A 13,240-nucleotide genomic window follows, 5' to 3' on the forward strand; every position below is an offset into this window, starting at 1 on the left:
CTCGGGTTAATCATACCTTCTAATCTTCCCTCTCCTGTTTCTGTGCTAAGAATAGCTTTTACCTCTCATTTGTCTAACTTAATGGTTCCAAGAAAGTAGCTGATTTTTAAAATAACCTGGGAAGTTTCAAAAATACATATTCCAGGTACCCAACCTCAAGGATTTAGATTCAGTAAATCCCTAGTGATATCTTTAAATCTTGTATTTGTAAGTGAGTCACAAGAAATAGATATAATCATGGTGATTTTGAAACACTTGACCAATTATTGTCACTTTACTCTTTAAGGCTCAACTTAGGTACCATCTGCCATTAGCGTTAGTTGACCCCATAATTTTACATAAGTGGTCCTATTATGTCTTCAGTAACAGCACTTGTGCTACACAAACTGTACTCAAAGTACTCATATTTTAGGTTTTTTTTTTTCTTCCAGACAAAAAGTTGCTAGTGAGCAAGTTGTGTATCTTCTTCACTCTACCCTGAGTGATGAGTATGGTGTCAGACATGCAGAAGCCCAGATCAGTGATGAGTGAGTTTAAATCAATATTCTTTGTTTACACTGGAATATGTTGAAAATAGTGAAGACTTTTCAGTCTACACAAATATTGCCAACTAGGCATAGTAGTATAATACCCCTCAAGATGTAAAATTAAGAACAAGTCAATTCATCATTTATTGTTATTGTATCATAAATATACTTTTATGAGGATGATTGGATTACAGAGAAGAAATTTATATCATACCTTTGTTATTTAATTTCCAGATGAATCTTAATATTTTAAAGACTTTATCTTTCACTCCAAACTACAAATATTTTTTTCTCAAAGTGTGATCTATAGGACATCTACTTAGAATTACTTAAGGCCAATATTAAAATTCAAGTCATAGCCTAAGAAACTAATGTAACATATATGACTAAAAATGAAATGGTAAGCAAACTATAAAAAGAATTATAAATCAATAAGAAAAAGGCAAACAACCCAAGACTTATGGTTATAAGGGAAATTCCCATTAAAAACCATGAGACATTAGTTCACACATTTAAATTGAAAAAATCAACACATCCAGCAATTTCAAGTGTTGGGAGATGATGTGGACCTCCTGGAACAGCTGTATACTTTGGGTGGGTAAGAATGTAATGTGTCACAATCATTGAGAGAAGAATTTGACAATTCTTGAATATGTTCCCATCCCACAACTCAGCATTTGCACTCTTTGACAAAAGTTTGCAAATGTAAGCAAGGAGATATAAACAAAGTATTTATAACAGGGTTTATGTTAATGGTGCATTTTGAAATACTGTCAATACTGAAATGGATAACCCATTGAAATATATTATGCAAGATGGGACTATTTAATTAAAAACTGTTACACAATTAACTAATGTCATCAATGTCAATGTGTATAACTTCAGAAGCATAATATTGAATACACAAAGCCAAGTTGCAAAAAAAAAAAAAAAACCACAAAAAAACAAAAAACCCTTAACTCTAAGACAGAATATATAAAAATGATGACTCTATGCAGTAGAGACATGAGACTACTTTCTAACACTGCATATGATGGATTGTTAAACTGATTTTAATTCTCGCTATGTATATTTAGTTCCATATATATACATCAACTAATTCTGGTGACACCTCCAAGTCAACCATCCTGTGTTTCCACAGCCCCAAAGGAAGCTGTTTTATGAAGAATCTGTGTTTTTTGTTCTCCCCCAGTTTTATTATGAAAAATAGGATTTTCCATGCCAGGAAAGTTTTATTATGACAGTTTCCATCCTTGGAACACCTAAGTTGTTCAAGAAAATTAAAACCAAAATACTGAGTCAAGTCATTCACAGAAAAAATTAAGAAAAATATAACTTATGCAGAGGGACTAGATGTTTTCTATTTCTTCAGTTTACTATTTATCTTTATTTCTGTAAAAGCTAGAGATAAAATTTGCTATTACTCTTTCTCTTTAGTATTTGTTTTTAAATTAGTATCAGTGAGAATACAATGTTTCCAGACATCTTTGTGATATTAATATCACATATTAATCTGTGCTCCAGTAAATAAGGACACTAATTCTTTATAGCAACTAGCATGAAAAGATAAAGTTTAATTCTTCAATCCTTGAACCTTGGCTGGCTTTGTGACATCCTTAAAAAATAAAATGTACTGGAAATTCTGTTGGGTGAATTCAGAAGCTATGGCCTCAAGAGGCTTTCCAGTATTTGCCTTTACTCTGTCAAATTGCTACTCCAAGATCCTTATGTAAGAAAGTTGGTCTGGCCCACTGAAAGGTAAGAGACAACTTGGAGAACTATGTTGTCACAAAAGGGATATAGCACCACTTTCAAATAGGTGAGTTAGGTCATATGGTACCTTATGGCTAAGGGTAGCAAATATACCACCCTCAAACATGCCACTTTGGCATTTAGGCCATTTTGAACTATGGGCACTTGAAAAACAGGGAGAGGGTTTGTATGAACACCCCTTATTTGCCCTAAAACAGATCCTCCAAAAGATCAATGGTCATAAATTCCCTCTCTGAGAGTTTTACTAACTGGGAAAGATGGTCTCTTATTATAACAAAAGAGACCTAAGTGTACACCACACCCAAACTCTCACAAACTATCATATTTCTCATCTGTTCTTTTAAAGGCCCATTCATAGTCATTTACTCTCCCCTAAGAGGTCTATATCTCTTTTCCCCCTGTTTAAGTCTGAATGCTAAGACACTTCTTTGAATAACTCATTTTTCCCTGTTATCTCCCATGTATAGAAGAAGCAACACACATGTTAACAAAATTTCTGTTTATTTTTCCTTGATAATCTTGTTAATCTTTTTTATTATTAGGTCCTCAGCAAGAACTCAGAGGGGTAAAAGAAAACTTATTTTCTTTTCCAAATAGCCAGTTTGTCCTCCAGAAGCCATTGAAGGTTGCCAAGTAAAATAGCAGGGGAATCACCTGCCAACCTACAAGATGAGGAGAAATGATAAATATTTGTGGTTTAAACCACTGAGTTGTGGTATGATTTGTTTTGTACCAATAGTTAACAAGTACAGAAACCAGTACCTAAAAGTTGGGAGCTACTATAACATAACCTTAAAATAACTGTGCCTTAAACCTGGGTAGCAGGTACAACTTGGAAAAGCTGTGAGAAATCTATAAGCAAAGACAGGCAAAATGGCAAAGGGACTGTTGGAGGTTAGAGAAAGGGCAATCAATGTGACCTAGCAATGAAACAATTAACACAAATATTGAAAGTGGAAAATATACCTGACAAACAGGAATGGATTAGGTATATTCATAGGCAGAATATTGAGCATGCAGATTGATTTCATTTAGCTGAGACTAATATGGTATTGGAAGAAAAGATGAACTAAAGAAGGAAACAATTTGCAATTAGAATTTAGAAAAATGTAGAAGGTCCAGAGTGTGTTGTGTTACAAGCATCATTCTGCCTAGCAGTAACAAGTCTTCAACTTCAAATGAGCCCAAGGGGCAAAGATCTAATCAAGGCAATATAATTTTTGTTAAGTCCTCTGAGAGATTTAAATCGGTGCCTCATTTTCTGTCTCTGTTTGCCAGAAGGGTCTCTAAGAATCTTGAGGGCATCATCCCTGCCTAGCGTCATATGCTTGAACATGGACTAACCTTGTGACTTACTTTGATCAAGAGAAAATGAGTCCTAAGCCTTGGCCTTGAGAGTGTTTCCGTGCCCACTTTGAGCTGCTATCAGAGTACCATTTCAGAAACTAGTCAAGAATACTATAAGAAGTCTACATGCAGAAGAACTAAGATACCTCAACAAAATGTCATTCTGACTGCCTGAAAAATAAGGCCTTCTTGCATATTCCAGTCCCAGCTAAACCTCCATCTGAAGAAAGTGCCATAATGGGTCTAGGCAAAATTTCAGAAGAACCACCAGACCAATTATGGATTACTGAAAAATAATGGAATGCTTTTTAAATTTTTTTTGTATGCATCTGAGGGTTAGAGGGGTTTGTTAGGCAGCAATAATTAACATGAAAAACAGTTTCCATAGTAGAGTCGAACATATCTCCAAAATCAAGATCTTAATGCTAAATTATACTTAAGTGACTAAAAAGATAAAGTATATTTATAAATGTACGACTAATAAAAATCAGCTTTTTGAAAATAGGGTTAATATCATTTGTTTACTTTATTGAACATTCAGATTGATCTGACCTCCTTAAGATTTAAATAACTGTGAAGGACAGAAAAAGTCTCAAACTTCTACTAGATTTTTCTGCTACCTCTTTGTATTTCTTGCTATTATTTCCATATAGTTGATGATTACTTTTTAAGGGAATAATGGTTCTTTGCTAACTCTTATAATCCTTGTTGTACATTCATGATGATAAAGTGAATTTGTCTGATTTAATGCCTTTGGCTTTGACTTTGATTGCATACGTGCTAATAAGGCAAAGAAATCACACCTTAACCAAATTACACTTGAAACTTCCCTAAGTTGGTCATACATCCCATATACATAATTTTATTTTGTACATAAAATAAGCACAGTAATTCTTATGCAGTTTGATAAACACTAGTCTGAGAAAGGAACAAACTGTTTATCTCTGCAGATGTTCAAGTAGTTAAACCATTCTGAATTTAGAACAACCCTCAAATTGCAAAGGAGTATAAGGATGGATAGAGAACTTCAAAATGTTTCTGTCTACCTGCAAAATTAATTCCATGCTTTAGTGTTAATCCTTTATTATTTTTTTAAATCAGTAATTTTTGTAGTGCAAGAATGGAGTACATATTATGAGAAAGTAGCTTTTAAATACATCTCCTGAGTTAAATGCTCTAATGATAAAATTATTGAATTGTGACTCCCTACTTTCTTTTGTTAGCTCTTCCCTATTGTGTTTTTGTCCAACTTTTTAAGAGAGTTTTATTAATTTTTGCCTAAAAAAACTATACATATTTAAGGCTGAAGTTTTGACACATCTTGATATATGTATACACTTACAAAGGATCACCACTATCAAAATAATTTACATATCACCCCAAAGAGTTTCCCTGTGACCCCTTGTAATTACTCCATCACACGTGTCACCCTCCCTCCCAGCCCTGGCATTAACAGGCAACCACTGATCTGCTTTCTACCAGTTTAGATTAGTTTCCATTTTCTAGAGTTTTGTATAAATAAACCACTACAGTACATAATTTTGTCTGACATTTTTCATTCAACGTGGTCACGTAAATGATTGTTCTTTCATAATTTTCACCAGTTTCACTGAGAAGTAGGTCCATGGAGCCTCTCACATTGTCAACCAGTTGAACTTCTTCCTCTATTTTTAAAGCATGGTTTCCTTTATTTTTTTTTAACATATTTATAATCGTTGCTTTGAAGATGTGTTCTGCTTAAGTAGACACCTGGCTCTCTCACATACTGTTTCTATTTGCTTTTTTTTTTTTGCCTTTTTTTTTTTTTTTTTTGTATGGATCGCACTTTTCTGTTTCTTCGCATGTCTGACAATATTTTACTGAAGACTGGCCATTTAGATAATATATGGTAGTAACTGGGTGCTATCAACCCTGTTCAGGACTTTCTTGCTACGGTTTGTTTGTTTATTTGGTTAGTAATTTGGATAAACTATTTTGGGGAAGTCTGTTTTCCTGCAACAGGAAACCTCTGATGTCACCCATCAGAGGGTGCAGGGCTTGGCCTTATCATCCAGGAATGACAGATTTTCAGCAGAGCTTTCTTTGACTCTTCTGTTCTTCCTGTCTGCCTCCTTTGGTATATTACACCCAGCTGTTAGGCTGCACTTATTGCTGGCTGATTGCTCTATTGTTCTTTGCAATGCCCTGGGATATAAATTGCTCCATAGTCTGATCCAATTCATATGTCCCTTTGCAAAGGTAGGGGTGGTAATTTCTGAAGCCAGTCTTTGAGGTTTGTTCTGAAACTAGCAGGGATATTTTTAGCTGTTTCTTCCCCTGGTTCCTTCTGATCAACTAACTGGCCTGTATTTTACCTTGTTTCTCTTTTAGACCTACCAGCCTCTGAATTGCTTGCCCTCCAAACTCCCATTGATTTTTTTTTTTTTAAGATTTTTTTTTTTTTTTTGAATGCCTTTTTAGGCTTTAAATTTCCCACACTCTATTCCCACTAGAGTTTGTTCACCTGAGGAGTGTTTTGAAGCTCTCTCGCCTGCCTCTCTCCATGGGCAAAATTTCAGCCATTTCCAAAGGTATGGGAGAGAGGACTGTGGGCCACTTGTCTTGAAGTGACTGCTTTGCTTTATGAACAAAATGCTGGCTGAGGAGGGTAACCTCTGATTTTCTTGGCTGACCAGCAAGAAACCTCTGTGCCATGAATAAGGTGAGGCAAAGACTGTATTTGTTAATATAAGCCTTGCCTAAGTAAAGCCTCCACCCACTGAGTGAAAGCTCAATAGAGGAAGGGAATTCTCTACCTCTTGACTGGATTTCTTTGGAATTTAGCGTCTGTAAGACAAAACTTCGGAGGATGAGGAATGCTTTCAGTCTTCTCTTCCTGGGAAGATACTAGAGTATATTATATAGATCTGAGGCAAGATAAAGCTCCATTAACTTGGCCACACCTGACCAGAGTCCAGCTTCTGTCATGTTGAGGGAAAGAAGGAGCAGGCTAGGGGTTGTCATAGGCACTCTGTTCTTATTGGCATTTAGTAGATTTTATTAAATAAATATTTCTTCACTTGTTGTATATCTTTAGCACAGTTTCCAGTAACTTTGAAGGACTGGGTTTTGTTATTTGGTTTTATTTTTGTTTTTAAAAAATATATATATATTCCCCCCCACACTGTATAATTAACACACAGTGTTATATTAGATTCAGGTATATAATATAGTGATTCAACAACTCCATAGATTACTCAGTGCTCCTCATAACCATACTCTTAATCACCTTCACCTATTTCACCCATCCCCCACCCACCTCTTCCCTGGTTTCTTATACCATACACAAAAATAGACTCATAATGAATTAAAGACCTAAACATGAGATCTGAAACCATGAAGACCCCAGAAGAGTGGCAGTAATTTCTCGGATATTGGCCGTAGCAACCTTTTTCTAAATATGTCTTTTTGGAAAAATATTGGCTATTATGGTTATTTCACTGAAGAGCAGGTCCAAGGAGCTCCTCATATTGTCATTCTGGAAGCCCTGTTTCCAGTTTTTTACTCCAACATGTAAAGCTGAAAACTACTAAGAATATTATTATAAAAGTCATTTGTGTGGGCATATGCTTCCCCATACCCCCACTTGGATAAATAACTAAGGGTGGAATGGCTAGGTGTGTTTAACTTTATTTATTTATTTATTTTTATTTTAACGTTTATTGACCTGAGCTGAAACTGAGTCAGTGGCTTAACTGACTGAGCCACCCAGGTGCCTGAGGTGTGTGTTTAACTTTCTAATAAAGTGTCAAACCCATTTTCCAAGATGTTTGCAACATTTTATATTCTCATCAAAGGGTGTAAGTGTTCAAGCTACTGCACAGTATCTCCCATACTTGATATGGTAAGTCATTTTAATTTTAGACCTTCTAATAGATTTGTAGTAGTATTTCATTGCAACTTTAATTTGAATTTTCCTAATGACTGCAAATGTTGAACATTTTTTTCATGCGTTTAATACTTATCATCTGTACATTTTTGGCAAAGTGTCTCTCCAAAACTTTTGTCTATTTTTGTAATTTGGTGTTTGTCTTCTTAGAAATTTTTAGAGTTCAGGTTGTGTTTTTTGTTCTTGTGTATTTTCCTGTTAGATTGCTTTTCAGTATGAATTCTTGCAAATTGCATGTACTTCAAAATTTTATTTCTTTTTAATTTAAAAACTTTGTTTTTTTTAAAGATTTTATTTATTTATTTGACAGAGAGAGAGATCACAAGTAGACAGAGAGGCAGGCAGAGAGAGAGAGAGGGAAGCAGGCTCCCTGCTGAGCAGAAAGCCCCATGCGGGACTTGATCCCAGGACCCTGAGATCATGACCTGAGCCAAAGGCAGCAGCTTAACCCACTGAACCACCCAGGCGCCCCTAAAAACTTTGTTTTTTAATTGTTGAGTAAGCAATTTACTAACAAGGAAAATAATACACAAAAGTGTATGGGAAATCTAGGTGTATATGTTTGTAGAAAATTACATGTGATGAAAAGTAAATTTTCCCTGTCCTTCCTAACCCTCTGCATTCTCAGACCTTCTTGTAAGAAAGCAATCATTTTATTTCCTAGTTTATTTATTCTGAGAAGGGCCTCCAATACTCGCAGATGATAGATTTAGATGTTGCTTTATTTTTATTGAGTTGTCTTTCCTTTATGATCTTATCTATTCACTTTCTGCCATGCTAGTTGAGAATTTAGCTAACTTATGTAAAACATTTACAAATATTGAAAACAAACACCTTTCAATTGACATAAAGTTATAATGTAAGATACTTAACTCCTATTTCTCAATTTCTTAGATTTTTATAATATTTATTTACTTAATGAAGGAGTTTTCCATTTCTACACTTCTGTCAATTTTACCTTAAAATTGTGTTAATATCGATAACACATTTAACTTCTGCCAAAATAGACAGATGGATCCTCCTCTCCTGTAGTCCATCAACTTCTCAAAATAATGTACCTTCTAGTTTGCATCAACTACAAATGATGACTTTCCTGTACAGTTATTTATAGTAGGTTTAGATATTTCTTTTTAATTAATTAATTATTATTATTATGTTTAATCAGCTAGCATATAGTACATCATTAATTTTTGATGTAGTGTTCAATGATTCATTAGTTGCACATAATACCCAATGCTCATCACCACATGTGCCCTCCTTAATACCTATCACCTGGCTACCCCATTCCCCCAACCCCTCCCTTCTGTAATCCTCAGTTTGGTTCCTAGAGTCCAAAGTTTCTCATGGTTTGTCTCCCTCTCTGATTTCTTCCCATTCGGTTTTCCCTCCCTTCCCCTGTGGTCCTCAGCACTATTCCTTATGTTCCTCATCTCAGCGAAACCATATAATTGTCTTTCTCTGATAAATTCACTTAGCATAATCCCCTCCAGTCCCATCCATATTGATGTAAATGGTGGGTGTTCATCCTTTCTGATGGCTGAATAATATTCCATTGTGTGTATGTATATGTGTGTGTGTGTGTGTATAGAAGATGTCATATATATATGTGTGTGTGTGTATGTATAGATATATGTATATATGTGTATATATATAGATATATGCATATGTGTATATATATGATATACATATATCTATTTATATATACATACATTTTCTCTAGAAGATATCTTCTTTATTCATTCATCTGCTGAAGCTCATCTCGGCTCCTTCCATAGTTTGGCTATTGTGGACATTGCTACTATGAACATTGTGGTGCATGTACCCGTTCTTTTCACTACATCTGTATCTTTGGGGTAAATACCTAGTAGTACAATTGTTGGCTTGTAGGGTAGCTCTATTTTTAACATCTTAAGAAAGCTCCACAGTGTTTTTTCTAGAGTGGCTGTACCAGCTTGCATTCCCACCAACAGTGTAAGAGGGTTCGCCTTTCTCCACATCTTTCTCTTGTCTTGCTAATTTTTGCCATTCTAACTGGTGAAGGGTGGTATCTTATTGTGGTTTTGATTTGTTATTCCCTGACGGCTAGTAATGTGGAATATTTTTCATGTGTCTGTTTGCCGTTTGTATGTCTTCTTTGGAGAAGTGTCTGTTCGTGTCTCCTGCCCATTTTTTGACATGATTGTCTATTTTTTGGGTGTTGAGTTTGAGAAATTCTTTATAGATGTTGAATACAAGTTCTTTATCTGAAATGTCATTTGCAAGTATCTTCTCCCATTCCATGAGTTGCCTGTTAGTTTTGTTGACTGTTTCCTTTGCAGTGCAAAAGCTTTTTATTTTGATGAAGTCCCAAAAATTCATTTTTACTTTTGTTTCCCTTGTCTTTGGAGTTGTGTCTTGAGAGGTCACTGTGGCCGATGTCAATGAGGTTATTGGCTATGTTCTCCTCTAGGATTTTGATGGATTCTTGTCTCACATTTAGATCTTTCATCCATTTTTGTTTATCTTTGTATATTGTCTAAGAGAACATTCCGATTTCATTCTTATGCATGTGGCTGTCCAGTTTTCCCAGCACCATTTATTGAAGAGATTGTCTTTTTTTCATTAGGTATTCTTTCCTGATTTGTTGAGTTAAGTGTCCATTTCTGGAGTCTTTATTCTGTTCCATTGATCTGTGTGTCTGTTTTTGTGCCAGTACCATGATGTCTTGATGATCACAGCTTTGTAATATAGCTTGAGGTTAGGCATTGTGATGCCCCCAGCTTTGGTTTTCTTTTTCAACAATCCCCTGGTGGTTTGGGGTCTTTTCTGGTTCGGTACAAATTTTAGGATTATTTATTCCAGCTCTGTGGGAAAATGTCGATGGTATTTTGATAGGGTTGGATATTTCTGCCTGCCTTTTTTTTCTCTTACTGGGAAAACAATCAATCAATCAATCATAGACATTGTTTACTCTTCCAGTTTCTTAGTAATTTTTTCTGTTGTTTGAGACACATTTTTGAAGATATTCTTGGAACTTTCTTGAAGGTAGTTATTTTTCCCATTACGTGTCCAGTTACTTTACAAAAAGTAAATATGTTTCCCTACTGTTTCACTGAGTTTTCCTACTATTTCACTGAGTTTCTCAATTTCAAGATCTTCCTCTTTCTTGATTCACTTACTTGAGTAATTCACCTAATTAAAAAAAAAAAAAAAGGTAAATGAGAACTATAGTAATACACATTATTTTGGTTGTGAGTAAAAAATAACCTAATAAACTGGCTAAATCATAAAAGGAGATTCACTGGTTTAGGGAACACCTAAGAACACAATAGTTGTATTCAAGTTCTTAATAATGTCATCACAGCTCAGTCTCTCTCCATGTCTTAATTCCAATTTCATGTTTGGCTTCTTGAAAACAGTATATTTTCTCATAAAGGCTTTTGAAATATCTGGAGTTATATCTGTCTAAGCCTAAGTCCAGAGAAAGCATTTTTCTACTTTAGTAACCATACCACTACATAAAGGTGCAGAACATGCTCCTCATGGCTGAAAGAGGTCAAGCACAGATTTCCTATTCAATCAGCTTGGCCAAATGGGAGGGACATGTTGAATGCTTCATGACAAGCTTATCCCCACTCATGGAGTTAGGAACTGTGCATAGAATCATCCAAATTACTGAATGGATTTTGGAGGAGTAGCTCCCAAATGAAAATTTCTGTGTTAACTTTAGATAAAGAGGAAATGAATATTAAGAATACAGTAAATTCCCTCCTCAAGGGGTAAAAAGCCATTTTTATGGCTGTATTTTCAGTTTTGCTATGGCAATAAACAGTCCCCAAGCCTCAGTGATTTACAATAGCACATGTTTATTTCTGCCTTGCATTGCCTGAGGGCTGTGGATCAGCTTTAGCTTTGTTTGACCCAGCATGGCTCAGTGTGGCTCAGGAGGTCAGTGTGGCTCCATTTCTTCTCATTCCCAGTCCCATGCTGACAGAATAGCCTCTGACTAGGATGCACATTCTCACAGCAGAAGGCAGGGACACCGGGTCATGTCAAACCAAATCATGCAACAACATTTAAAGCTTCCAACTCAGATCTAGCAAATACCATGTCCATTCACATCCCAATTGCCAAAGCATGTCACCTGGTCAAACTCTGTTGTCGGTGCCATGGCAGCATATGCATAGGCAACTCACAGGTCAATTGACAGAGATGGATAACCCTATTACTATGAGGGAGTCAATATATCTTGGTAATTGTATAATGTACTACAGGAGTATAGAATTCTAGATTAAAAAATTTTTTCCTCCAAATTTTGAAGGTGTTTTATTTTTTGGTATCCAGTTTTATTGATGAAAAATATAAGGTTGATTTGATTATTGTTAAATTATAACTTATTTTATTCCCTTTAGAAGTCTTCAGGATGTACCTTATTGGTTTGGTGAAATTTACGTTTACTGTCTTATCTGATTTTTTGTTTTGCTTCAGGCATTTAAGTCTAAACATTTTTGTTTTGTTTTGTTTTCTTTTCTTTTATAATACGTATATCCTTTATTTTGGTTGTTTTTGTTATTTTTTCTTTTGTATCTTTGCTAATTTAGAAGTATAGTCTGCTAATTTTTTTTTTCTCAGAGTGATTACATCTATATCTTTCGATTATATTTTCTAAACATTCATTTTTGGTTATCAGCTATAGAAATTAATATCCTTTGATTCTTTGCTGTGAAACATGAAGGGCTATGATACCCATTCCTGTCTGGCCAAGTCTTCCAATGTTTTGCACACTTAATGATATTTTTGCTTCTCTATTATTTTTCAATGTATTGGTTTTTATTTCTAACATTAAAGTACTTCCATTCTCTTTTGCAGCCAGTTGCTGTAATTATTAGGATTTAATGATACGTTGACCTGGATTCAGAACTCTCAGTCATTTCATTCTTTGACCTATTGATTCATGTGTGTTTAATTTTGATTTATTATTTATTTGACTTGACAGCATCTTCAAATAGACTTTTGTAGAGATACTATCTTTTAAAAAATTTTTTGTATTTGTCAAAATGCCTCTCCCTTTCTTTTTATATGAATGTTGCCCTTATTTAGAATATATATCTAATATTCTTCCCTGAACATTCTTAGATATTGATTCTCAGTTCTCAGCACTTGACTGTTGTGTTCGAATGGTCTGGGTTCAAAATGATAATTATGTTTTTCATGTTTGATACACATACCAGTTTATGTCTTATTCTCAGATGTTCTGTATTTCATATTTCTTGATATATGGTAAACTCTCCATCCATGTAGTAAAGACTCACACTGCAGTAAATAGCTCCTTCTATGCTTACTATTCTATATATTCTAGTAGCTTTGTCAGAATAACTTCTGTTTGATTTTTCCTTTATATCTGTTCCTTGTCCTGTTAGTATGTTTTAATGCTGGCAAAATTTTAACAGGAATTAACCTTTCCTTTTAAAGCTTACCTTCCTTTTTTTTTTTTTTTTTTTTTGAAAGATTTTGACAGAGAGAGAGAGATAGAGAGAGATCACAAGTAGGCAGAGAGGTAGGCAATACAATACAATACAACTATTGTGTTCTTAGGTGTTCCCTAAACCAGTGAATCTCCTTTTATGATTTAGCCAGTTTATTAGGTTATTTTTTACTCAAAGTTTATCTTCCTTTTAAAGTGTTA

The sequence above is a fragment of the Mustela lutreola genome, chromosome 8, assembly GCF_030435805.1.
Source record: "Mustela lutreola isolate mMusLut2 chromosome 8, mMusLut2.pri, whole genome shotgun sequence".
In the NCBI taxonomy this organism is placed as follows: Eukaryota; Metazoa; Chordata; class Mammalia; order Carnivora; family Mustelidae; genus Mustela; species Mustela lutreola.